The sequence below is a fragment of the Gouania willdenowi genome, chromosome 21, assembly GCF_900634775.1.
Source record: "Gouania willdenowi chromosome 21, fGouWil2.1, whole genome shotgun sequence".
Classification (NCBI taxonomy): domain Eukaryota; kingdom Metazoa; phylum Chordata; class Actinopteri; order Blenniiformes; family Gobiesocidae; genus Gouania; species Gouania willdenowi.
Window position 1 is genome coordinate 31468367 of NC_041064.1, and position 27525 is coordinate 31495891.

A 27525-nucleotide genomic window follows, 5' to 3' on the forward strand; every position below is an offset into this window, starting at 1 on the left:
GGGAACAACGTGTCTATGGTTGAGCCCAGTATGAGTGTTATCCCACAGCCCGAGGCCAGTGCGTCCATGACAAATGTGATTCCAAGAGCCGCTACTGCAAAACCCATGAGCCGCCCCCGGGCCCGAAGAAGCAGTCGGGCCAGCAGAAAGAGCGAGAGATCTAGGGGCCCCCGGCGACCACCCCACGGCCAAGCAGCCCCCCGAACGCCCCCAAGGTCCCAAGCCGAGAGGCTGCCATTGCCCCCCCATACACACCCGAAAAGCCCCCAAGGAGCCAAGGACCCAGCGCACCACGCCACCGACTCCAACCCCCAACCCCCAGGCCCCCCAGCCCCCCACACCCCCACCACCACCCACACCCCCGCGCCCAGCCCCCCGAGGGGAGGGCCCAGAGAGCCCCCCGCCCGAGACCCCAGCGGAGGAGCCAAAGCCCACGCCCAGCAGACGACCAGAGCCACGCCGAACGGGCAGCCGGCGGGCACCCGCCGGTGAGCCCAGAGCCAGCAGGGACCCGACCCCAGGCCAGGAGGACCCGGAATGGATGCAGCACCAGGAGCAGCCCGCCCAGGGCGAACGACCACACCCCAAGCCGCATAAGCCACCAGGGGGCCGCTGGGAGTCCCCCCGCCGGTCCCCAGGCACCCCAACCTAGCCCCCACGGGCGCCCCAGATGCTGATGCCGCCCGCGCCACGAGCTTCAGTTCTTTAAAGCCAGGGCCCCCTCCAGAGGCCAAGCCAGACCGCCCCATCGGGATGTGGCCCCCTAATCTGGCCCCGACACCCTGCCTCACGGGGGATTGCCCAAGCAGGGGCCGCACCAGAAGGTATGCAAGGGCGTGGCACGCACCACCCGCCCCAGAAGACCCCCGCCAGGACCGGCCCGGCCAGCCGGCCAAGCACCCCGGGCCCCAGGAGCACCCCCAGGGACCAGGACCCCCCAAGGGCAAGCCCCCGGGCCAAGCCCCCCAGGACGCGCCCCCGGGCCAAGCCCAGGTCCCGGCCACAGCCCAGCAGGACCGCACAGCCCCAGACGGCACAAGGCCAGCAGCCCAGGGCCCGCCACCCCCCGGACAGCGCAAGCCACGGGGCAGCGCCCCCCGCCGGCCCGCGAGCAACCGGCGACCCCCACCGCGGGGACGGAGGCACCCCAACGGCACACATCCAGCGCGGGACAGCAGCCCCCAGCCAAAGATGCCCCGGACCCACCCACCAGTCCGCAGATGGCAGGACATACCCACCAGGCGGCCGAAAGCAACCTCAACCACCGGAACAGCTAACGCCGCCCCCCCAGTAAACAGCATCATCCCGAGGCGCCAAACAACCCTGCCCCAACCCCGGCGAGGACACCAGCACCCCCCCAGCACACCCACCCCCCAAACCGGCAAGGCAGGCCGCCCCGGGCCTGCACACCGCGGGGCCCGCCCCCAAGGCCACCAGGAGACAAAGCAAGCACCAAGCCACACCCAAGGGGGAGAGGCACCCCCGCGCCCCACCCGGCCGACACAGCCCAGAAAGACCCCGCAAGGAGAGACCCCGGCAAAGCCCCCCCGAGACCCACCGCCACGCCCGACCGCACCATCTTGATGTACTTTTACTCTATGCAGTGGCCCAGCCACCAACAGAGGGGCCAGGCCCCCACCGGAGAGGCCCAAATATGTGTACCAACCCACCACCCTGTTATGGTGCCTCTCCATTCCCCAATGGAGAGGCACTTCCCGATCCCCTGTGTGAATGTGTGTGTTTGGTGAATATATTGGGTGTAATTAAAAGAAGGGGGATGGAGGGGAGCGGTGCTCCCCCTCCAGCCTCTGTGGATTTATGTGTATGTGGTGTAATAGGCCGGAGGGTGTAAATGATGATACACCCTCCGGGGGGTGGCATGTTGAGATGCGATTAAAATTGGAGGGATTAGTAGGGCAACTAGAGGTGGGAGGGCCGCCCCCACGCCACTACATAGTAACACAGGTGGCGGCCCCCTCCACCCCCAGCCCCACCATCCAGCCCCCCAAGGGTTGGGTATCGGTGTGTGGTGCATTTTGTGAGTGAGCCAGACCAGCTGGGAGTGGGGTGAAGTGAACATGTAGGAGGCCTGTCCAGTGTGAGCCGGGCCCCGGGCAGATGGCCGGAGAGCACCTCCCCGGACACGTAGCCCAAGGATCCGCCCCCGGGGCACCCCCGCCCCGGAATCGCGCCCACGGCGCCCGGTGCACCCAGCCAGCAGACCAGCCAATCCCAACGCGGATCCACCGGGCCAGGAACCACGCGCCGCGCCCCCGCACACCCGCCCAATACGACCCCCGGGGAGGCCCCATAGCACCCCCCACCCCACCCCTCTAGCCATAACGTCCACACCCCGGCCATTGCGGTCGTACAAAAAGCCCCCGAGGGGGCCCCGCCTGGCTCGTCGCGCAAGCGACATCCCTGGCAAAGGTGCGCCCCAGGGAGCCAAGCCAAGGACCCGCAAGGGCCGACGGAGCAACCCACAGCCACACCCCGCCACCCAGCAACCCAGGAGGCAATCGCCGACCCCGGGCAGCAGCCACCCCCAAAGCTACCCCCACCCCGGATCCCCCCGGACCGGAGCCAAGGACCCCCCCCAACGAGACCACCCCCCAGCCAACCCACCCGGCACGGCACCGCCCGTCCCCCAGGCGGGAGCCACAGCCCCCCCACCAGTGCCCCAGGCCAACGGGAGCCCCCCAAACCCAACCCCACAGGATGGCGGGCGCAAGAGCAAAGGAGGAGGAGGGGGGGAGGACGAGACAGGGGGACAGGGAGCAAGGGGAAGGAGCGGCAGGGGAGCACGCAGGGCCCCAGCCCCAGAGACCAACCAGATGCGCATGCAAGGGTCAACGGCGCCAAATCAAACAGCCCCGGGACCCCGTGAACACCCAGAAGGAATGCACACCCGTGCTGAGGCAACAAGGCACCCCGGCAACCCACCCCAGCCATCCTGACCAAGACCACCCCAGAGGCCCAAGGCGGCCCCGGCCTACAGTTGGGCTAGTGCGTTAGTAAAGAGTGGTGCTGGCAGTCGCTTGCAGGCTAGATCATCAGGCTTTTAAAAATTTAGATTTAATGCAATTAAAAAAGGAGTCCAACGCTCCTCAAAGCACGTTATTTTTTTTTGTTTTCTGAGAGCAGACATCTTTTCCATGGAAATAAATTCTGTGAGGAGATTTTGCCATTGGTTTATGTTTAAGGATTTTTTGTCTTTCCAATTTAGTAATATTGTTTTTTTTGCTATGGCTAGTGCCGCAAGGATTGATTGTGATTGGTTTGCTGGAGGTTGAAGCATTGTCAGGTCTCCAATCAAACAAAGATTTGGAGATAAAGGAATCCTGCAGTCCAAAATGGAGGACAGTTTTTCAGTGATTAGAATCCAAAAGTGTTGAACTGGGGAGCAAAGCCATAAGGCATGTAAATAGGAATCCGCTGTATTCTGGGTGCACTGAGAGCAGATGTCTGTTGCTGAGAAGCCCATTTTATGCATTTTCTGTTGGGTAATGTGGGATCTGTGGAGGACCTTGTATTGAATTAGCTGAAGGTTTGTGTTTTTTGTCATCTTAAAAGTATTACAACAAATTTCTGCCCAGAAATCAGTGCTCGGGGTGATTGAGAGTTCGGCCTCCCACTTCGCGATTGGTAAGTAATTACAGTTAGTGTTCGAAAGCGCTCTGTATATTTTTGAGAGTTTTTTTGATTTTGTTGAGATTTTTTTCATATATATAGCCAGTTCTGGAGGTTGTAACGTAGTTAAGTCTAGTGGAGTGGTTTTCTTTATTGTCTCTGTTACTTGTAAGTACTGTAGAAAGTTACTTTTATTTATATCGAATGCTTGGGTTAGATTGTTATATGACCTGATCTTGTCATTTTCAAAAAGGTCTTGGAGATGAGTGATTCCACTCTCTTCCCATGTCTTCAGATAAAGTGGTGTTTTTTTATTTTTAAAGTCGGGGTTGTGCCAGATTGGAGACAGTATACTAGTTTTTAATTGGCCATTTGTGATGTCCAGGGCTTTCCACCATGCAGTCAGTGTGGAGGCAATTAGTGGGTTTTTAAAGCAGTTGTGATGTTTGAGGGTCGCAGTGATAAAAGGGAGATCAGAGAGTTTAATGTGTTTGCAGTCTAACTGTTCTATTTCTAGCCAGGTGTTGTAGTATTCTTTTGGATTTAGCCATTCTGTTAAATATAGTATTTGGTTTGCTAAGTAATAATGCATGAAATTAGGGGCTTCTAAACCACCCTCGTCTTTGTTTTTTTGAAGGGTAGAAAGGCTTATTTTAGGTTTTTTATTTCTAGTATAGAATTTTGTAGTTGTAGAATCTAATCTTTGAAACCATTGTTTTGGTGGTTTCAGTGGTATCATTGAGAACAAGTAGTTTATTTTTGGTAAGATTTTCATTTTAACTGAGGCTATCCTGCCAAGTAGTGAGAGGGGAGATTGTTCCATCTCCGCAGATCTTCTGTGACTTTGTCCAACATCGGATCATGATTTAGTTTAATTAATTCATTTAAGTTTGGTGATATATTTAAGCCTAGATATTTATTTGTATTTGTGGTGGAGGGGTGTTGTGGATTTTGGTGTGCAGGATTCCAAGAGTTTTTTGTCAAAGGGAGGATTGATGATTTTGTCCAGTTAATGGAATAGTCTGATAATTTAGAGAAGCTGTTTATTAGATTAAATACTTCCTCTAAAGAGGATTGCGGTTCTTCCAAATAGAGTAAAATGTCATCCGCGTAAAGATTAATTTTGTGTTCTGAGATGGATGAGTGGATTCCTTTAATAACAGAGTTCTGACGTACAGATGCTGCGAGAGGTTCAACGAATATTGCAAAAAGCAAAGGTGAGAGTGGACAGCCTTGTCTGGTTCCCCTCTGCAGTGTGAAGCTTTGGGATGTTATTTTGTTTGTGGTTACTGAGGCCTTATGTTTATTGTACAGGGTGGAGATCCATTGTATGAATGATTCTCCGAAGCCAAATTTGCCAAGGACAGTTAGGAGGAATGACCAGTTTACTCTAAAAGTGTACCACACTTTTGATTGATTTACACAACACTCCCATTACTTTAGTCTTCTTTAGGTATTGTTAATCCTTATCATGCAATAAATATTTATTATTATTGATTTTACTTTGTTTTTTGGGTCATGTCTTATTTCTGTCCTCTATGTGTATATTTCCACAGTAGTCTGGTTCTCTCTAGAGGGATTTGCACATGCAACATTTCTTGATGTATAATTGAAAAGGGAAATCTTGTACCTTGAACCTGCGTTCATCTCATCTTCTCGGGCTGGTTTTTCTTCTTTTCTTTCTTCCTCCTCTCTCTTTGTTGTTTTCTTTTCTTCTCTCTGTGGTGTTGTTGGTTGAGTCTGAGCTGCTGCTGCTGAAGGAGTCGGATGAAGACGAGGAAGAGGATGATGAAGAAGACGTGTCGGATGATTAAACTTCCTGGTTCTGGGTCATGATCATCTTCGGAGCATTTTTCAAATGTTCCCTCAACTCATCAGTCAGTCCTCCAAGTCCAATGAAAGTGAAAAAGTTAATGGCAAAGCAATTGTTAATGGCGTTGTCCCGAGGAAGGAGGCTTTCGAAAAATAACTGCAGTCATGTCTTTCAGCCTCTGGTTGAGTCTAGGGAGGTCCATGTACGCACAGAGCTCCTGGAAGAGGATCTTTACAAAGACTGGTTGAGGACGTTTGAGGATCAGCTCTCCAATCTGAGGGAGCTTTGAGTTGATGATGGCGACCAGTAGGGATGGGAATCGAAAACCGGCTCCCAGTAATCCAATTCCTAGGAATCGTTTGTTTGCTTACCAGTCGATTCTGCTTATTCGTTCCTCTTATGTCGCAAATACGTAACAATAAACTCCAGGTCCTGTATATTGTGTTTATGCTAGCACCAAGTGAAGCTCCTTCCACTATATAGTTGTTTGCTGTCCACCGCGGAGAATTCACTTCCTCCACCCCCAGTGGTGCTGTCCTCCATGCTGTGTTTGTAGCATCTCTGTTGCTACGCTACTCACGTCCAGGTTCTATACACTCACGCTAAAGTTGCTTCTTGCAGGAACTTGTCTTCCAAAAACAATAAACTTCCAGTTTATGTCTTCATAACAAGTAGTCAGACAGGGGAGGCGGACTGGTACTTATCGTTAGTTTGTTCTTTCACACGTTCACACACACGGCTGATGACGTCACATGTAACAACGAGGACGGAGTCTCTGAAGGTTCATTTATAGAAATGTAAACAAAGGCTAAACTAAAGCTTTACTGTTTAAATACAGAACAATAAGTGCAGCTATACTTTTGGTTGATATGTTCTTTTTTACAGAAGAATTATTGGTTTTATGTCTGAATTCGTTTTGGATCAAGTTGTTCAAGTTCAAAAGGAGCACTGTAAATATTCTCAAATGTTTGTAGCCAAAATGTCATATGTTGTAATAATAATAATAATTCATCAATTTTATATAGTGCTTTTGTATATATTATTATCCAGTGAAAACAATCTATACCTGGTGGATTAAAATAGAGCTGACATTCCTGCAGGAAATTAAAGAGACAAAGATAAGATAATAAAGAGTTAAAGCAAACAAATCAATTTGTATTATTTAATTTCCTCACCCAATGAGAATCGACAAGATAATCGGTAAGGAATCAAATCGATAAGCAGTATCGATAATTAAATCGGAATTGCTAAATTTTTAGCAATTCCCATCCCTAACAGGGAATAGCTTGGAATGTGAGGAGAATGTATTTCCTAAAAGCCACTCACAGTATTCTACAGATAAAACTTTAAATGTTGAAAACTGAATGTTAAAAATGCACTTTGAATGGATGTGGATTAGGATGCAATGCTAGCCTAGAAGTGGTGGCTTTTTTTTATTTTGTCTGTTTGTTTTTACATAATGCAGAAGACTATGTGCAATATAAATAGCCGAGACAGATGTGGGTGTGTGTGTGTGTTTCAGATGTTTGTGTGGATGAGTACAAGAGCTGTTTGTTTTTTTTTTACAACTTTATTTATTGAATTTTTATCACACAGAACCCAACATACAGCGGTGGTTAAATACTGCGAGTCACATTTTCAAATAAACAGTTGTATGTCTACCACCCCACCCTCCTCCCCACCCAGGGCCAGATAACAGCAAACACACACACACACACGCACACAATTAATTACAAAGATATGAGGAGAAAGACAAAAATAAAATAAATAAAATAAATACAGCAGAGCAATTAAAGAAAAAAATTAGATAAACATGATTATTACTCATCCTCCGGACCAAAAGGAATATCTAGAGAGTCGATATATTGCACAAAAGAATCCCATGTGTCATGAAATGTTTTCACAGAGCCATTGAGTGAACACCTCAGCTTCTCAAGCTTCAGGTTATACAGTACCTCTTTAACCCACCGGATATGTGAGGGGGGACGGGGGAGGCTCCAGAGAAGCAAAATTATTCTACGGGCCAGAAGAGTTGTAAATGCCAGGGCTCGTTTAGATGTTCTAGGTAGCTGCGCATTTGGAGAAATACCAAAAATTGCAGACAGAGTTTGGAGCGATAACGCAGCCATAGGCTCTACTCAGTGTTTCAAAGATATATGCCCAGAACGGTCCCAGTTTGGGACATGACCAGAACATGTGCACGTGATTTGCTGGGGACAGATTACACCTGCCACAGGAATCGCTTACAGATGAATACATTTCAGACAGTCTAGCATTAGTGTAGTGGACCCTGAAAAAAACCTTACATTGTATAAGTCTGTGACGGGCACAAATGGAAGATGCGTGAATAAGAGACAGAGCGGAGTTCCATTGTTCTTCAGTCAGTCTTACATTAAGGCTTTCCTCCCATACATTCTTAATGGCCGTAAGGGATGACGAGGATGCTAACCAAATAGACTTGTACAGAACAGAGATGCATCCCTTGACCACAGGGTCTACACACAGAACAGTGTCTATTGAGGTTTCGGGAGGACGATTTGGGAAGTGAGGAAAAAGTTTTTTAACAAAGTTCCTAACCTGAAAAAAACGGAAAAGATGATGCCTTGGGAGGCTAAATTTAGTGTAAAGCTGTTCAAATGAAGAAAACACATCGTCTGTATACAAATCTTTGACTGACTTTATCCCATTGTTAAACCAGACCCGGAACACTGGATCAGTTCTGGATGGTTCGAAGACAGTTCTTGTAGACAGAGGTCAAAGTCCAAGGGCCTGAGAGCCCAAGTTGTTTCCTGTACTGATTCCAAAATTTTAACGAGGTCAACACTACAGGGCAACCTACTAGGCGCGAGAGTGGAAGTGGGAGTTGTGAGCATAAAAGCGAACGCAGTGAGAATGGAGACAGTTTCCTTTCCAACTGTACCCAACACGGCAGCAAATCCGGCTCCTCGCGCATCCAAAACAGAAGCTTCTGTATGTTAGCTGACCAATAACCCACCTTTGTCCCTAGGGGACTGCAAAACCGATTTACGAATTCTGGGTGGTTTGCCGGCCCATAGGAAAGTTGAAATCAGCTTGTCCAACTTGTCAAAGAAAGACTTGCTGAGAAACACGGGAAGGTGCTGAAACAGATATAAAAACCTCAGAAGAATCACCATCTTAACCAGACTTATCCGACCAATGCGTGAAAGGGGCAATGTCGACCAGCGGTCAAAGTCCCCCTCAGTTTTGTCGATCAGAGGACCGAAATTATTGCGATATAGGTCTGAAAGAAAATGAGAAATGTGGATACCTAAATATCGAAAGCCAGCAATTGAAAATTTAAATGGCGATATGGAAGTAGAGACCTTCTTGGCAGGATTGTTGATGGGGAACAACTCACTCTTTTGATAGTTAAGTTTGGAGCTGTTTGTTTGAACTTTACTATAATTGTGGTCTTCTGAAATACAAAACATCAAACCATTCATTGTGCAAACTGAGCAATGACTGTTTCTGTTGTGAAAAGCATATGACTTGCTGAGAATCCACAAAGATGCAAAAAGCCACAAAAGAATCTGCATGGCCCTGAGGGGAAAGGATTGTTACTACGGTAACTTCCATTTATCATACTAATGAATAGATTATTATTTTGTTTAGCTGAAAATGTAGCCGAATCTGGGAGTCATCACTATTAAAATGTATCTTTTTATGTAATTTACCTGTATAGGGTTTGCATATAATTAAACTATATATATATATATATATATTAGAGTTGTATAAATTTAGAGTAATTTCAGAATCTCCTAAAATATTCTCTGTTTGATATTGTTTTAGTTCAGTCTCACTCACAGCTAGTTATGCTTTGCACACCTAACTACCTCTAAACCATTTCATGTGTGCAGATGTCCATGTCAGACCTACTGGGAGACCACTGGGATTGTAGATTGTAAAGAATCAATATAGGAACTCTGGTAAAGCTCTGGTGTAAATTAATAATAATAATAAAAATAATAAGCTCAAGATAAGCATTACATAAATACTTTGTAAAAAATTTTTTTTTAAATCTAGGAAAGTAGTCATATATCAACAAATCTCAATAATACCAGGTTTAGAATGTTTGCATTATTTAAATTCCATATTATATAAATAATCTCATGTGAACTGATGAAGAAACATCCCAGTGATTAAGATGATCTCAGGTTCTAATGGAAAGCAAACAAAGCATTTCACCAAGTTTGATTTCTTATGATTTGTTTTTATTTATTTATCATTTAAATGAAAGCAGTCAGAGTAAACACTACTATTACTACTGTTGTCTCATTCTGTGCTGTGGTGATGAACATCTGGAACAGTCTGATTCTCCTCTGCAGTGAATCTGCAATCACACACAAAACGTTTTACAGACCCTACTACAGTAATTAACAACTATTTTTACATTTAACATGTTCAAACGAGAGGCTTTGCTTCCATTGTTTTTGGTTGATTGATAGAAGTATTTCTTCATCTCCATCTTGTGTTGATGTTTGTGTGCTCCTGTCCTCCATCTTTCTCCTCCTCCTCCATCAGTGGATGCTGGCGTTCCTCTACGACATTTTACAGGCGTTAGTAAAATGTCTCTGTGTAAATGAGAAGTTTTACTTACATTGTTTTGATCATTAGTCTTTCTTTCCTCTGCTGGTGTCTCCTCCTGGAGATGATTAGGGACACTGTGGTGAACATTTTACAAGCATTAGTGTAAAGCAACATATATTTCTTTTTTTTTACCAATGACAGCATTTTTACAATAAAAAATTGTTCAGTGTCTTTCTGTGTAAATGAGAGGTTTTGCTTACATTGTTTTAATAAATGTCTTTCTCCTCCATTGGTAGATGCTGGCGCTCCCGTCCTCCATCTTTCTTCTCTTCCTCCATCAGTGGATGCTGGCGTTCCTCTACGACATTTTACAGGCGTTAGTAAAATGTGACGTCTATTTTTACATTAAACGTAATCAGTGTATTTTTGTGTAAATGAGAGGTTTTGCTTCCATTGTTTAGGATTAAAGTATTTCTTTCCTCTGCTGATATCTCCTCCTGGGGCTGCTTATGGGACACTGTAGTGGACTGATGCTCCTCCATCTTTCTCCTCCTCCTCCATCAGTGGATGCTGGCATTCCTCTATGACATTTTACAGGCGTTAGTAAAACGTCTCTGTGTAAATGAGAAGTTTTACTTACATTGTTTTGGTCATTAGTCTTTCTTTCCTCTGCTGGTGTCTCCTCCTGGAGCTGATTAGGGACACTGTGGTGAACATTTTAAAAGCATTAGTGTAAAGCAAAGTAAATTTCTTTTTTTTACCAATGACAGCATTTTTACAATAAAAAAATGTTCAGTGTCTTTCTGTGTAAATGAGAGGTTTTGCTTACATTGTTTTAATAAATGTCTTTCTTCTCCTCCATTGGTAGATGCTGGCACTCCCGTCCTCCATCTTTCTTCTCTTCCTCCATCAGTGGATGCTGGCGTTCCTCTACGACATTTTACAGGCGTTAGTAAAATGTGACGTCTATTTTTACATTAAACGTATTCAGTGTATTTTTGTGTAAATTAGAGGTTTTGCTTCCATCGTTTAGGATTAAAGTATTTCCTTCCTCTGCTGATATCTCCTCCTGGGGCTGCTTATGGGACACTGTAGTGGACTGATGCTCCTCCATCTTTCTCCTCCTCCTCCATCAGTGGATGCTGGCATTCCTCTACGACATTTTACAGGCGTTAGTAAACCGTCTCTGTGTAAATGAGAAGTTTTACTTACATTGTTTTGGTCAATAGTCTTTCTTTCCTCTGCTGGTGTCTCCTCCTGGAGATGATTAGGGACACTGTGGTGAACATTTTACAAGCATTAGTGTAAAGCAACATATATTTCTTTTTTTACCAATGACAGCATTTTTACAAAAAAAAAATGCTCAGTGTCTTTCTGTGTAAATGAGAGGTTTTGCTTACATTGTTTTAATAAATGTCTTTCTTCTCCATTGGTAGATGCTGGCGCTCCTGTCCTCCATCTTTCTTCTCTTCCTCCATCAGTGGATGCTGGTGTTCCTCTACGACATTTTACAGGCGTTAGTAAAATGTGACGTCTATTTCAACAATAAACGTAATCAGTGTATTTTTGTGTAAATGAGAGGTTTTGCTTACATCGTTTAGGATTAAAGTATTTCTTTCCTCTGCTGATATCTCCTCCTGGGGCAGCTTATGGGACACTGTAGTGGACTGATGCTCCTCCATCTTTCTCCTCTTCCTCCATCAGTGGATGCTGGCATTCCTCTACGACATTTTACAGGCGTTAGTAAAACGTCTCTGTGTAAATGAGAAGTTTTACTTGCATTGTTTTGGTCATTAGTCTTTCTTTCCTCTGCCAGTGTCTCCTCCTGGAGCTGATTAGGGACACTGTGGTGAACATTTTACAAGCATTAGTGTAAAGCAACATATATTTCTTTTTTTACCAATGACAGCATTTTTACAAAAAAAAAAATGTTCAGTGTCTTTCTGTGTAAATGAGAGGTTTTGCTTACATTGTTTAGGATTAAAGTATTTCTTTCCTCTGCTGATATCTCCTCCTGGGGCTGCTTATGGGACACTGTAGTGGACTGATGCTCCTCCATCTTTCTCCTTCTCCTCCATCAGTGGATGCTGGCATTCCTCTACGACATTTTACAGGCGTTAGTAAAATGTGACGTCTATTTTTACATTAAACGTAATCAGTGTATTTTTGTGTAAATGAGAGGTTTTACTTACATTGTTTAGTATTAAAGTATTTCTTTCCTCGGCTGATATCTCCTCCTGGGGCTGCTTATGGGACACTGTAGTGGACTGATGCTCCTCCATCTTTCTCCTCCTCCTCCATCAGTGGATGCTGGCATTCCACTACGACATTTTGCAGGCGTTAGTAAAACGTCTCTGTGTAAATGAGAAGTTTTACTTCCATTGTTTTGGTCATTAGTTTTTCTTTCCTCTGCTGGTGTCTCCTCCTGGAGATGATTAGGGACACTGTGGTGAACATTTTACAAGCATTAGTGTAAAGCAAAGTAAATTTCTTTTTTTTACCAATGACAGCATTTTTACAATAAAAAAATGTTCAGTGTCTTTCTGTGTAAATGAGAGGTTTTGCTTACATTGTTTTAATAAATGTCTTTCTTCTCCATTGGTATATGCTGGTGCTCCTGTCCTCCATCTTTCTCCTCCTCCTCCATCAGTGGATGCTGGCATTCCTCTACGACATTTTACAGGCGTTAGTAAAATGTCTCTGTGTAAATGAGAAGTTTTACTTACATTGTTTTGGTCAATAGTCTTTCTTTCCTCTGCTGGTGTCTCCTCCTGGAGCTGATTAGGGACACTGTGGTGAACATTTTAAAAGCATTAGTGTAAAGCAACATATATTTCTTTTTTTACCAATGACAGCATTTTTACAAAAAAAAAAATGTTCAGTGTCTTTCTGTGTAAATGAGAGGTTTTGCTTACATTGTTTTAATAAATGTCTTTCTTCTCCATTGGTAAATGCTGGCGCTCCTGTCCTCCATCTTTATTCTCTTCATCATCAGTGGATGCTGGCGTTCCTCTACGACATTTTACAGGCGTTAGTAAAATGTGACGTCTATTTTTCCATTAAACGTATTCAGTGTATTTTTGTGTAAATTAGAGGTTTTGCTTCCATCGTTTAGGATTAAAGTATTTCCTTCCTCTGCTGATATCTCCTCCTGGGGCTGCTTATGGGACACTGTAGTGGACTGATGCTCCTCCATCTTTCTCCTCCTCCTCCATCAGTGGATGCTGGCATTCCTCTACGACATTTTACAGGCGTTAGTAAAATGTGACGTCTATTTTTACATTAAACGTATTCAGTGTATTTTTGTGTAAATGAGAGGTTTTGCTTCCATCGTTTAGGATTAAAGTATTTCTTTCCTCTGCTGATATCTCCTCCTGGGGCTGCTTATGGGACACTGTAGTGGACTGATGCTCCTCCATCTTTCTCCTCCTCCTCCATCAGTGGATGCTGGCATTCCTCTACGACATTTTACAGGCGTTAGTAAACCGTCTCTGTGTAAATGAGAAGTTTTACTTACATTGTTTTGGTCAATAGTCTTTCTTTCCTCTGCTGGTGTCTCCTCCTGGAGATGATTAGGGACACTGTGGTGAACATTTTACAAGCATTAGTGTAAAGCAACATATATTTCTTTTTTTACCAATGACAGCATTTTTACAAAAAAAAAATGTTCAGTGTCTTTCTGTGTAAATGAGAGGTTTTGCTTACATTGTTTTAATAAATGTCTTTCTTCTCCTCCATTGGTAGATGCTGGCGCTCCCGTCCTCCATCTTTCTTCTCTTCCTCCATCAGTGGATGCTGGCGTTCCTCTACGACATTTTACAGGCGTTAGTAAAATGTGACGTCTATTTTAACATTAAACGTAATCAGTGTATTTTTGTGTAAATGAGAGGTTTTGCTTACATTATTTAGGATTAAAGTATTTCTTTCCTCTGCTGATATCTCCTCCTGGGGCAGCTTATGGGACACTGTAGTGGACTGATGCTCCTCCATCTTTCTCCTCTTCCTCCATCAGTGGATGCTGGCATTCCTCTAAGACATTTTACAGGCGTTAGTAAAACGTCTCTGTGTAAATGAGAAGTTTTACTTGCATTGTTTTGGTCATTAGTCTTTCTTTCCTCTGCCAGTGTCTCCTCCTGGAGCTGATTAGGGACACTGTGGTGAACATTTTACAAGCATTAGTGTAAAGCAAAGTAAATTTCTTTTTTTTACCAATGACAGCATTTTTACAATAAAAAAATGTTCAGTGTCTTTCTGTGTAAATGAGAGGTTTTGCTTACATTGTTTTAATAAATGTCTTTCTTCTCCTCCATTGGTAGATGCTGGCGCTCCCGTCCTCCATCTTTCTTCTCTTCCTCCATCAGTGGATGCTGGCGTTCCTCTACGACATTTTACAGGCGTTAGTAAAATGTGACGTCTATTTTAACATTAAACGTAATCAGTGTATTTTTGTGTAAATGAGAGGTTTTGCTTACATTGTTTAGGATTAAAGTATTTCTTTCCTCTGCTGATATCTCCTCCTGGGGCTGCTTATGGGACACTGTAGTGGACTGATGCTCCCCCATCTTTCTCCTCCTCCTCCATCAGTGGATGCTGGCATTCCTCTAAGACATTTTACAGGCGTTTGTAAAACGTCTCTGTGTAAATGAGAAGTTTTACTTACATTGTTTTGGTCAATAGTCTTTCTTTCCTCTGCTGGTGTCTCCTCCTGGAGCTGATTAGGGACACTGTGGTGAACATTTTACAAGCATTAGTGTAAAGCAACATATATTTCTTTTTTTACCAATGACAGCATTTTTACAAAAAAAAAAAATGTTCAGTGTCTTCCTGTGTAAATGAGAGGTTTTGCTTACATTGTTTTAATAAATGTCTTTCTTCTCCATTGGTAGATGCTGGAGCTCCTGTCCTCCATCTTTCTTCTCTTCCTCCATCAGTGGATGCTGGCGTTCCTCTACGACATTTTACAGGCGTTAGTAAAATGTGACGTCTATTTCAACAATAAACGTAATCAGTGTATTTTCGTGTAAATGAGAGGTTTTACTTACATTGTTTAGTATTAAAGTATTTCTTTCCTCGGCTGATATCTCCTCCTGGGGCTGCTTATGGGACACTGTAGTGGACTGATGCTCCTCCATCTTTCTCCTCTTCCTCCATCAGTGGATGGTGGCATTCCTCTACGACATATTACAGGCGTTAGTAAAACGTCTCTGTGTAAATGAGAAGTTTTGCTTACATTGTTTTAATAAATGTCTTTCTTCTCCATTGGTAGATGCTGGCGCTCCTGTCCTCCATCTTTCTTCTCTTCCTCCATCAGTGGATGCTGGCGTTCCTCTACGACATTTTACAGGCGTTAATAAAATGTGACGTCTATTTTTACATTAAACGTAATCAGTGTATTTTTGTGTAAATGAGAGGTTTTGCTTACATTGTTTAGGATTAAAGTATTTCTTTCCTCTGCTGATATCTCCTCCTGGGGCTGCTTATGGGACACTGTAGTGGACTGATGCTCCTCCATCTTTCTCCTTCTCCTCCATCAGTGGATGCTGGCATTCCTCTACGACATTTTACAGGCGTTAGTAAAATGTGACGTCTATTTTTACATTAAACGTAATCAGTGTATTTTTGTGTAAATGAGAGGTTTTACTTACATTGTTTAGTATTAAAGTATTTCTTTCCTCGGCTGATATCTCCTCCTGGGGCTGCTTATGGGACACTGTAGTGGACTGATGCTCCTCCATCTTTCTCCTCCTCCTCCGTCAGTGGATGCTGGCATTCCACTACGACATTTTGCAGGCGTTAGTAAAACGTCTCTGTGTAAATGAGAAGTTTTACTTACATTGTTTTGGTCATTAGTTTTTCTTTCCTCTGCTGGTGTCTCCTCCTGGAGCTGATTAGGGACACTGTGGTGAACATTTTACAAGCATTAGTGTAAAGCAACATATATTTCTTTTTTTACCAATGACAGCATTTTTACAAAAAAAAAATGTTCAGTGTCTTCCTGTGTAAATGAGAGGTTTTGCTTACATTGTTTTAATAAATGTCTTTCTTCTCCATTGGTAGATGCTGGAGCTCCTGTCCTCCATCTTTCTTCTCTTCCTCCATCAGTGGATGCTGGCGTTCCTCTACGACATTTTACAGGCGTTAGTAAAATGTGACGTCTATTTCAACAATAAACGTAATCAGTGTATTTTCGTGTAAATGAGAGGTTTTACTTACATTGTTTAGTATTAAAGTATTTCTTTCCTCGGCTGATATCTCCTCCTGGGGCTGCTTATGGGACACTGTAGTGGACTGTTGCTCCTCCATCTTTCTCCTCTTCCTCCATCAGTGGATGCTGGCATTCCTCTACGACATATTACAGGCGTTAGTAAAACGTCTCTGTGTAAATGAGAAGTTTTGCTTACATTGTTTTAATAAATGTCTTTCTTTTCCATTGGTAGATGCTGGCGCTCCTGTCCTCCATCTTTCTTCTCTTCCTCCATCAGTGGATGCTGGTGTTCCTCTACGACATTTTACAGGCGTTAATAAAATGTGACGTCTATTTTTACATTAAACGTAATCAGTGTATTTTTGTGTAAATGAGAGGTTTTGCTTACATTGTTTAGGATTAAAGTATTTCTTTCCTCTGCTGATATCTCCTCCTGGGGCTGCTTATGGGACACTGTAGTGGACTGATGCTCCTCCATCTTTCTCCTTCTCCTCCATCAGTGGATGCTGGCATTCCTCTACGACATTTTGCAGGCGTTAGTAAAACGTCTCTGTGTAAATGAGAAGTTTTGCTTACATTGTTTTAATAAATGTCTTTCTTCTCCATTGGTAGATGCTGGCGCTCCTGTCCTCCATCTTTCTTCTCTTCCTCCATCAGTGGATGCTGGCGTTCCTCTATGACATTTTACAGGCGTTAGTAAAATGTGACGTCTATTTTAACATTAAACGTAATCAGTGTATTTTTGTGTAAATGAGAGGTTTTGCTTACATTGTTTAGGATTAAAGTATTTCTTTCCTCTGCTGATATCTCCTCCTGGGGCTGCTTATGGGACACTGTAGTGGACTGATGCTCCCCCATCTTTCTCCTCCTCCTCCATCAGTGGATGCTGGCATTCCTCTAAGACATTTTACAGGCGTTTGTAAAACGTCTCTGTGTAAATGAGAAGTTTTACTTACATTGTTTTGGTCAATAGTCTTTCTTTCCTCTGCTGGTGTCTCCTCCTGGAGCTGATTAGGGACACTGTGGTGAACATTTTACAAGCATTAGTGTAAAGCAAAGAAAATTTCTTTTTTTTACCAATGACAGCATTTTTACAATAAAAAAATGTTCAGTGTCTTTCTGTGTAAATGAGAGGTTTTGCTTACATTGTTTTAATAAATGTCTTTCTTCTCCTCCATTGGTAGATGCTGGCGCTCCCGTCCTCCATCTTTCTTCTCTTCCTCCATCAGTGGATGCTGGCGTTCCTCTACGACATTTTACAGGCGTTAGTAAAATGTGACGTCTATTTTAACATTAAACGTATTCAGTGTATTTTTGTGTAAAAGAGAGGTTTTACTTACATTGTTTAGTATTAAAGTATTTCTTTCCTCGGCTGATATCTCCTCCTGGGGCTGCTTATGGGACACTGTAGTGGACTGATGCTCCTCCATCTTTCTCCTCTTCCTCCATCAGTGGATGCTGGCATTCCTCTACGACATATTACAGGCGTTAGTAAAACGTCTCTGTGTAAATGAGAAGTTTTGCTTACATTGTTTTAATAAATGTCTTTCTTCTCCATTGGTAGATGCTGGCGCTCCTGTCCTCCATCTTTCTTCTCTTCCTCCATCAGTGGATGCTGGTGTTCCTCTACGACATTTTACAGGCGTTAGTAAAATGTGACGTCTATTTCAACAATAAACGTAATCAGTGTATTTTTGTGTAAATGAGAGGTTTTGCTTACATCGTTTAGGATTAAAGTATTTCTTTCCTCTGCTGATATCTCCTCCTGGGGCAGCTTATGGGACACTGTAGTGGACTGATGCTCCTCCATCTTTCTCCTCTTCCTCCATCAGTGGATGCTGGCATTCCTCTACGACATTTTACAGGCGTTAGTAAAAGGTCTCTGTGTAAATGAGAAGTTTTACTTGCATTGTTTTGGTCATTAGTCTTTCTTTCCTCTGCTGGAGTCTCCTGCTGGAGATGATTAGGGACACTGTGGTGAACATTTTACAAGCATTAGTGTAAAGCAAAGTAAATTTCTTTTTTTTACCAATGACAGCATTTTTACAATAAAAAAATGTTCAGTGTCTTTCTGTGTAAATGAGAGGTTTTGCTTACATTGTTTTAATAAATGTCTTTCTTCTCCTCCATTGGTAGATGCTGGCGCTCCCGTCCTCCATCTTTCTTCTCTTCCTCCATCAGTGGATGCTGGCGTTCCTCTACGACATTTTACAGGCGTTAGTAAAATGTGACGTCTATTTTTACATTAAACGTAATCAGTGTATTTTTGTGCAAATGAGAGGTTTTGCTTACATTGTTTAGGATTAAAGTATTTCTTTCCTCTGCTGATATCTCCTCCTGGGGCTGCTTATGGGACACTGTAGTGGACTGATGCTCCCCCATCTTTCTCCTCCTCCTCCATCAGTGGATGCTGGCATTCCTCTAAGACATTTTACAGGCGTTAGTAAAACGTCTCTGTGTAAATGAGAAGTTTTACTTACATTGTTTTGGTCAATAGTCTTTCTTTCCTCTGCTGGTGTCTCCTCCTGGAGCTGATTAGGGACACTGTGGTGAACATTTTACAAGCATTAGTGTAAAGCAACATATATTTCTTTTTTTTACCAATGACAGCATTTTTACAAAAAAAATATTGTTCAGTGTCTTTCTGTGTAAAGAAGAGGTTTTGCTTACATTGTTTTAATAAATGTCTTTCTTCTCCTCCATTGGCAGATGCTGGCGCTCCCGTCCTCCATCTTTCTTCTCTTCCTCCATCAGTGGATGCTGGAGTTCCTCTACGACATTTTACAGGCGTTAGTAAAATGTGACGTCTATTTTAACATTAAACGTATTCAGTGTATTTTTGTGTAAATGAGAGGTTTTACTTACATTGTTTAGTATTAAAGTATTTCTTTCCTCGGCTGATATCTCCTCCTGGGGCTGCTTATGGGACACTGTAGTGGACTGATGCTCCTCCATCTTTCTCCTCTTCCTCCATCAGTGGATGCTGGCATTCCTCTACGACATATTACAGGCGTTAGTAAAACGTCTCTGTGTAAATGAGAAGTTTTGCTTACATTGTTTTAATAAATGTCTTTCTTCTCCATTGGTAGATGCTGGCGCTCCTGTCCTCCATCTTTCTTCTCTTCCTCCATCAGTGGATGCTGGCGTTCCTCTACGACATTTTACAGGCGTTAGTAAAATGTGACGTCTATTTTTACATTAAACGTAATCAGTGTATTTTTGTGTAAATGAGAGGTTTTGCTTACATTGTTTAGGATTAAAGTATTTCTTTCCTCTGCTGATATCTCCTCCTGGGGCTGCTTATGGGACACTGTAGTGGACTGATGCTCCCCCATCTTTCTCCTCCTCCTCCATCAGTGGATGCTGGCATTCCTCTAAGACATTTTACAGGCGTTAGTAAAACGTCTCTGTGTAAATGAGAAGTTTTACTTACATTGTTTTGGTCAATAGTCTTTCTTTCCTCTGCTGGTGTCTCCTCCTGGAGCTGATTAGGGACACTGTGGTGAACATTTTACAAGCATTAGTGTAAAGCAACATATATTTCTTTTTTTTACCAATGACAGCATTTTTACAAAAAAAATATTGTTCAGTGTCTTTCTGTGTAAATAAGAGGTTTTGCTTACATTGTTTTAATAAATGTCTTTCTTCTCCTCCATTGGCAGATGCTGGCGCTCCCGTCCTCCATCTTTCTTCTCTTCCTCCATCAGTGGATGCTGGAGTTCCTCTACGACATTTTGCAGGCGTTAGTAAAACGTCTCTGTGTAAATGAGAAGTTTTACTTACATTGTTTTGGTCATTAGTTTTTCTTTCCTCTGCTGGTGTCTCCTCCTGGAGATGATTAGGGACACTGTGGTGAACATTTTACAAGCATTAGTGTAAAGCAAAGTAAATTTCTTTTTTTTACCAATGACAGCATTTTTACAATAAAAAAATGTTCAGTGTCTTTCTGTGTAAATGAGAGGTTTTGCTTACATTGTTTTAATAAATGTCTTTCTTCTCCTCCATTGGTAGATGCTGGCGCTCCCGTCCTCCATCTTTCTTCTCTTCCTCCATCAGTGGATGCTGGCGTTCCTCTACGACATTTTACAGGCGTTAGTAAAATGTGACGTCTATTTTTACATTAAACGTAATCAGTGTATTTTTGTGTAAATGAGAGGTTTTGCTTACATTGTTTAGGATTAAAGTATTTCTTTCCTCTGCTGATATCTCCTCCTGGGGCTGCTTATGGGACACTGTAGTGGACTGATGCTCCCCCATCTTTCTCCTCCTCCTCCATCAGTGGATGCTGGCATTCCTCTAAGACATTTTACAGGCGTTAGTAAAACGTCTCTGTGTAAATGAGAAGTTTTACTTACATTGTTTTGGTCAATAGTCTTTCTTTCCTCTGCTGGTGTCTCCTCCTGGAGCTGATTAGGGACACTGTGGTGAACATTTTACAAGCATTAGTGTAAAGCAACATATATTTCTTTTTTTTACCAATGACAGCATTTTTACAAAAAAAATATTGTTCAGTGTCTTTCTGTGTAAATAAGAGGTTTTGCTTACATTGTTTTAATAAATGTCTTTCTTCTCCTCCATTGGCAGATGCTGGCGCTCCCGTCCTCCATCTTTCTTCTCTTCCTCCATCAGTGGATGCTGGAGTTCCTCTACGACATTTTACAGGCGTTAGTAAAATGTGACGTCTATTTTAACATTAAACGTATTCAGTGTATTTTTGTGTAAATGAGAGGTTTTACTTACATTGTTTAGTATTAAAGTATTTCTTTCCTCGGCTGATATCTCCTCCTGGGGCTGCTTATGGGACACTGTAGTGGACTGATGCTCCTCCATCTTTCTCCTCTTCCTCCATCAGTGGATGCTGGCATTCCTCTACGACATATTACAGGCGTTAGTAAAACGTCTCTGTGTAAATGAGAAGTTTTGCTTACATTGTTTTAATAAATGTCTTTCTTCTCCATTGGTAAATGCTGGCGCTCCTGTCCTCCATCTTTATTCTCTTCCTCAATCAGTGGATGCTGGCGTTCCTCTACGACATTTTACAGGCGTTAGTAAAATGTGACGTCTATTTTTACATTAAACGTATTCAGTGTATTTTTGTGTAAATTAGAGGTTTTGCTTCCATCGTTTAGGATTAAAGTATTTCCTTCCTCTGCTGATATCTCCTCCTGGGGCTGCCTATGGGACACTGTAGTGGACTGATGCTCCTCCATCTTTCTCCTCCTCCTCCATCTGTGGATGCTGGCATTCCTCTACGACATTTTAGAGGCTTTAGTTTTACTTACATTGTTTTGGTCATTAGTCTTTCTTTCCTCTGCTGGTGTCTCCTCCTGGAGCTGATTAGGGACACTGTGGTGAACATTTTACAAGCATTAGTGTAAAGCAACATATATTTCTTTTTTTACCAATGACAGCATTTTTACAAAAAAAAAAATGTTCAGTGTCTTTCTGTGTAAATAAGAGGTTTTGCTTACATTGTTTAAATAAATGTCTTTCTTCTCCTCCATTGGTAGATGCTGGCGCTCCCGTCCTCCATCTTTCTTCTCTTCCTCCATCAGTGGATGCTGGCGTTCCACTACGACATTTTACAGGCGTTAGTAAAATGTGACGTCTATTTTTACATTAAACGTAATCAGTGTATTTTTGTGTAAATGAGAGGTTTTGCTTACATTGTTTAGGATTAAAGTATTTCTTTCCTCTGCTGATATCTCCTCCTGGGGCTGCTTATGGGACACTGTAGTGGACTGATGCTCCTCCATCTTTCTCCTCCTCCTCCATCAGTGGATGCTGGCATTCCTCTACGACATTTTACAGGCGTTAGTAAAACGTCTCTGTGTAAATGAGAAGTTTTACTTACATTGTTTTGGTCAATAGTCTTTCTTTCCTCTGCTGGTGTCTCCTCCTGGAGCTGATTAGGGACACTGTGGTGAACATTTTACAAGCATTAGTGTAAAGCAACATACATTTCTTTTTTTACCAATGACAGCATTTTTACAATTAAAATATTGTTCAGTGTCTTTCTGTGTAAATGAGAGGTTTTGCTTACATTGTTTTAATAAATGTCTTTCTTCTCCATTAGTAGATGCTGGCGCTCCTGTCCTCCATCTTTCTTCTCTTCCTCAATCAGTGGATGCTGGCGTTCCTCTACGACATTTTACAGGCGTTAGTAAAATGTGACGTCTATTTTTACATTAAACGTATTCAGTGTATTTTTGTGTAAATTAGAGGTTTTGCTTCCATCGTTTAGGATTAAAGTATTTCCTTCCTCTGCTGATATCTCCTCCTGGGGCTGCTTATGGGACACTGTAGTGGACTGATGCTCCTCCATCTTTCTCCTCCTCCTCCATCAGTGGATGCTGGCATTCCTCTACGACATTTTACAGGCGTTAGTAAAATGTGACGTCTATTTTTACATTAAACGTATTCAGTGTATTTTTGTGTAAATGAGAGGTTTTGCTTCCATCGTTTAGGATTAAAGTATTTCCTTCCTCTGCTGATATCTCCTCCTGCGGCTGCTTATGGGACACTGTAGTGGACTGATGCTCCTCCATCTTTCTCCTTCTCCTCCATCAGTGGATGCTGGCGTTCCTCTACGACATTTTACAGGCGTTAGTAAAACGTCTCTGTGTAAATGAGAAGTTTTACTTACATTGTTTTGGTCAATAGTCTTTCTTTCCTCTGCTGGTGTCTCCTCCTGGAGCTGATTAGGGACACTGTGGTGAACATTTTACAAGCATTAGTGTAAAGCAACATATATTTCTTTTTTTACCAATGACAGCATTTTTACAATAAAAATATTGTTCAGTGTCTTTCTGTGTAAATAAGAGGTTTTGCTTACAATGTTTTAATAAATGTCTTTCTTCTCGTCCATTGGTAGATGCTGGCGCTCCCGTCCTCCATCTTTCTTCTCTTCCTCCATCAGTGGATGCTGGAGTTCCTCTACAACATTTTACAGGCGTTAGTCAAATGTGACGTCTATTTTTACATTAAACGTAATCAGTGTATTTTTGTGTAAATGAGAGGTTTTGCTTACATTGTTTAGGATTAAAGTATTTCTTTCCTCTGCTGATATCTCCTCCTGGGGCTGCTTATGGGACACTGTAGTGGACTGATGCTCCCCCATCTTTCTCCTCCTCCTCCATCAGTGGATGCTGGCATTCCTCTAAGACATTTTACAGGCGTTAGTAAAACGTCTCTGTGTAAATGAGAAGTTTTACTTACATTGTTTTGGTCAATAGTCTTTCTTTCCTCTGCTGGTGTCTCCTCCTGGAGCTGATTAGGGACACTGTGGTGAACATTTTACAAGCATTAGTGTAAAGCAACATATATTTCTTTTTTTTACCAATGACAGCATTTTTACAAAAAAAATATTGTTCAGTGTCTTTCTGTGTAAATGAGAGGTTTTGCTTACATTGTTTTAATAAATGTCTTTCTTCTCGTCCATTGGTAGATGCTGGCGCTCCCGTCCTCCATCTTTCTTCTCTTCCTCCATCAGTGGATGCTGGAGTTCCTCTACAACATTTTACAGGCGTTAGTCAAATGTGACGTCTATTTTTACATTAAACGTATTCAGTGTATTTTTGTGTAAATGAGAGGTTTTGCTTCCATCGTTTAGGATTAAAGTATTTCTTTCCTCTGCTGATATCTCCTCCTGGGGCTGCTTATGGGACACTGTAGTGGACTGATGCTCCTCCATCTTTCTCCTCCTCCTCCATCAGTGGATGCTGGCATTCCTCTACGAAATTTTACAGGCGTTAGTAAAACGTCTCTGTGTAAATGAGAAGTTTTACTTACATTGTTTTGGTCATTAGTCTTTCTTTCCTCTGCTGGTGTCTCCTCCTGGAGCTGATTAGGGACACGGTGGTGAACATTTTACAAGCATTAGTGTAAAGCAACATATATTTCTTTTTTTTTAGCAATGACAGCATCTTTACAATAAAAAAATGTTCAGTGTTATTTTGTGTAAATGAGAGGTTTTGCTTACATTGTTTTAATAAATGTCTTTCTTCTCCATTGGTAGATGCTGGCGCTCCTGTCCTCCATCTTTCTTCTCTTCCTCCATCAGTGGATGCTGGCGTTCCTCTACGACATTTTACAGGCGTTAGTAAAATGTGACGTCTATTTTTACATTAAACGTAATCAGTGTATTTTTGTGTAAATGAGAGGTTTTACTTACATTGTTTAGTATTAAAGTATTTCTTTCCTCTGCTGATATCTCCTCCTGGGGCTGCTTATGGGACACTGTAGTGGACTGATGCTCCTCCATCTTTCTCCTCCTCCTCGTTCAGTGGATGCTGGCATTCCTCTACGACATTTTACAGGCTTTAGTTACTCTTACATTGTTTTGGTCATTAGGCTTTCATTCCTCTTCTGGTGTCTCCTCCTGGAGCTGATTAGGGACACTGTGGTGAACATTTTACAAGCATTAGTGTAAAGCAACATTGTTTTCTTTTTTTTTACCAATGACAGCATTTTTACAATAAAAAATTGTTCAGTGTCTTTCTGTGTAAATGAGAGGTTTTGCTTACATTGTTTTAATAAATGTCTTTCTTCTCCATTGGTAGATGCTGGCGCTCCTGTCCTCCATCTTTCTTCTCTTCCTCCATCAGTGGATGCTGGTGTTCCTCTACGACATTTTACAGGCGTTAGTAAAATGTGACGTCTATTTCAACAATAAACGTAATCAGTGTATTTTTGTGTAAATTAGAGGTTTTGCTTCCATCGTTTAGGATTAAAGTATTTCCTTCCTTTGCTGATATCTCCTCCTGGGGCTGCTTATGGGACACTGTAGTGGACTGATGCTCCTCCATCTTTCTCCTCCTCCTCGTTCAGTGGATGCTGGCATTCCTCTACGACATTTTACAGGCTTTAGTTACTCTTACATTGTTTTGGTCATTAGGCTTTCATTCCTCTTCTGGTGTCTCCTCCTGGAGCTGATTAGGGACACTGTGGTGAACATTTTACAAGCATTAGTGTAAAGCAACATTCTTTTCTTTTTTTTTACCAATGACAGCATTTTTACAATAAAAAATTGTTCAGTGTCTTTCTGTGTAAATGAGAGGTTTTGCTTACATTGTTTTAATAAATGTCTTTCTCCTCCATTGGTAGATGCTGGCGCTCCCGTCCTCCATCTTTCTTCTCTTCCTCCATCAGTGGATGCTGGAGTTCCTCTACGACATTTTACAGGCGTTAGTAAAATGTGACGTCTATTTTTACATTAAACGTATTCAGTGTATTTTTGTGTAAATGAGAGGTTTTGCTTCCATCGTTTAGGATTAAAGTATTTCTTTCCTCTGCTGATATCTCCTCCTGGGGCTGCTTATGGGACACTGTAGTGGACTGATGCTCCTCCATCTTTCTCCTCCTCCTCCATCAGTGGATGCTGGCATTCCTCTACGAAATTTTACAGGCGTTAGTAAAACGTCTCTGTGTAAATGAGAAGTTTTACTTACATTGTTTTGGTCATTAGTCTTTCTTTCCTCTGCTGGTGTCTCCTCCTGGAGCTGATTAGGGACACTGTGGTGAACATTTTACAAGCATTAGTGTAAAGCAACATATATTTCTTTTTTTTTACCAATGACAGCATCTTTACAATAAAAAAATGTTCAGTGTTATTTTGTGTAAATGAGAGGTTTTGCTTACATTGTTTTAATAAATGTCTTTCTTCTCCTCCATTGGTAGATGCTGGCGCTCCCGTCCTCCATCTTTCTTCTCTTCCTCCATCAGTGGATGCTGGCGTTCCTCTACGACATTTTACAGGCGTTAGTAAAACGTGACGTCTATTTTTACAATAAACGTATGCAGTGTATTTTTGTGTAAATGAGAGGTTTTGCTTACATTGTTTAGGATTAAAGTATTTCTTTCCTCTGCTGATATCTCCTCCTGGGGCTGCTTATGGGACACTGTAGTGGACTGATGCTCCTCCATCTTTCTCCTCCTCCTCCATCAGTGGATGCTGGCATTCCTCTACGACATTTTAGAGGCTTTAGTTTTACTTACATTGTTTTGGTCATTAGTCTTTCTTTCCTCTGCTGGTGTCTCCTCCTGGAGCTGATTAGGGACACTGTGGTGAACATTTTACAATTTACATTTTACAACATTTTTACCAATGACAGCATTTTTACACTAAAAAATTGTTCAATGTCTTTCTGTGTAAATAAGAGGTTTTGCTTACATTGTTTAAATAAATGTCTTTCTTCTCCTCCATTGGTAGATGCTGGCGCTCCCGTCCTCCATCTTTCTTCTCTTCCTCCATCAGTGGATGCTGGAGTTCCTCTACGACATTTTACAGGCGTTAGTAAAATGTGACGTCTATTTTTATATTAAACTTAATCAGTGTATTTTTGTGTAAATGAGAGGTTTTGCTTACATCGTTTAGGATTAAAGTATTTCCTTCCTCTGCTGATATCTCCTCCTGGGGCTGATCATGGGACAATGTAGTGGACTGATGCTCCTCCATCTTTCTCCTCCTCCTCCTCCATCAGTGGATGCTGCCAGCCTGCGACCCAACCCTCGGGCTGGACCCAGCCTGCGACCCAACCGTCGGGCTGGGCCCAGCCTGTGACCCAACCCTCAGGATCACCCATACCTGAAATAAACAAATATTTTTTTTTCATGAACAGCGATATTTAAACATATTCTTTTCATTACATTGTAAAAATCAAGTTTTTAAAGTTCTTTTTTTGTAATTGAAACATGTTTGGACCTTCCTTTAGTTGTACATTTAAACTGTTACACAGTCTCACATACAGAAACACCAAATGTTTTTGCTGTTGTTTGTAGAAAGTTTTCATTTAACTCCTGATGCTTTTCACTGATTCAATTTGAAATATCTTTGTGGTCTTGGAAGTAATCTCTGTGGTGGGTTGGCCAGGGGCATCCTGTCTGGCTGTCATGGAGGGTGTCTGGCTGTCATGGAGGGTGGGAGTTGTTGCTGTCTGTCTGGTTGATGTAGGGTTGCGTGGCCCCAAAGGATGGTGCTGTCTGCGAGGGGTGGTGCTCACTGTTTCAGCAGGTGGGGGTACTGTGGGCTGCCTGGTGGGGACTTACTGTCTACAGGCCAGTGGGTGTGTCTGCGAGTCCCTGGCTGTTGGCCGCTGCATTGCATTGACATGTGCGTTGTTCAGTGTGGTCGGGGGCCTCCAGCACGTGGACTCTGCAGGAGACTAGGCTGGTTTGGTATCATTGGCCTTGCTCTTACATACTTGCTGGTGCGGCCAACCCCTTTTGAGCGATAAAATTTATGCTCTTTTTCCCCAATTTTTATTATTTTGTTTGCATAATCAAAAATAAACAATTCAATTCAATTTAATTCCCCCCATAAAGTTTCGTT

The 27525-nt window shown here is 42.6% G+C and overlaps 5 long non-coding RNA genes across 40 annotated transcripts; all 5 read right to left on the reverse strand.

The window, feature by feature from the left end:
• Positions 1 to 9751: 9751 nt before the first annotated feature.
• LOC114455561 (uncharacterized) lies at positions 9752 to 26621 on the reverse strand. 35 transcript variants are annotated; one of them, XR_003672700.1, is made up of 21 exons: positions 26193 to 26256; positions 26031 to 26159; positions 24722 to 24819; positions 23415 to 23478; positions 23227 to 23355; positions 22240 to 22337; positions 22051 to 22114; positions 21863 to 21991; positions 21125 to 21445; positions 20552 to 20615; positions 20364 to 20492; positions 20169 to 20269; positions 19630 to 19693; positions 19062 to 19190; positions 16013 to 16110; positions 12718 to 12781; positions 10821 to 11144; positions 10632 to 10695; positions 10252 to 10572; positions 10062 to 10125; positions 9752 to 10002 (listed from the first exon to the last, which is right to left on the reverse strand). It is a non-coding gene; the product is annotated as an uncharacterized LOC114455561 (long non-coding RNA). The 35 variants fall into 35 exon arrangements; XR_003672704.1 differs by lacking the exons at positions 19630 to 19693; positions 20169 to 20269; positions 26193 to 26256 and adding exons at positions 19250 to 19347; positions 26563 to 26612; XR_003672697.1 differs by lacking the exons at positions 19630 to 19693; positions 20169 to 20269 and adding an exon at positions 19250 to 19347 and having other exon boundaries at positions 21125 to 21222.
• On the reverse strand, positions 11436 to 12078 carry LOC114455566 (uncharacterized). The gene is made up of 3 exons (XR_003672737.1): positions 11961 to 12078; positions 11584 to 11835; positions 11436 to 11489 (listed from the first exon to the last, which is right to left on the reverse strand). It is a non-coding gene; the product is annotated as an uncharacterized LOC114455566 (long non-coding RNA).
• Positions 14311 to 15246, reverse strand: LOC114455565 (uncharacterized). Its single transcript, XR_003672736.1, has 4 exons — positions 15222 to 15246; positions 14652 to 14715; positions 14464 to 14592; positions 14311 to 14369 (listed from the first exon to the last, which is right to left on the reverse strand). It is a non-coding gene; the product is annotated as an uncharacterized LOC114455565 (long non-coding RNA).
• On the reverse strand, positions 16436 to 16821 carry LOC114455568 (uncharacterized). Its single transcript, XR_003672738.1, has 3 exons — positions 16773 to 16821; positions 16585 to 16713; positions 16436 to 16490 (listed from the first exon to the last, which is right to left on the reverse strand). It is a non-coding gene; the product is annotated as an uncharacterized LOC114455568 (long non-coding RNA).
• LOC114455564 (uncharacterized) lies at positions 16814 to 18461 on the reverse strand. 2 transcript variants are annotated; one of them, XR_003672735.1, is made up of 4 exons: positions 18294 to 18461; positions 17153 to 17216; positions 16965 to 17093; positions 16814 to 16870 (listed from the first exon to the last, which is right to left on the reverse strand). It is a non-coding gene; the product is annotated as an uncharacterized LOC114455564 (long non-coding RNA). The 2 variants fall into 2 exon arrangements; XR_003672734.1 differs by lacking the exon at positions 18294 to 18461 and adding an exon at positions 17342 to 17508.
• Positions 26622 to 27525: the final 904 nt, after the last annotated feature.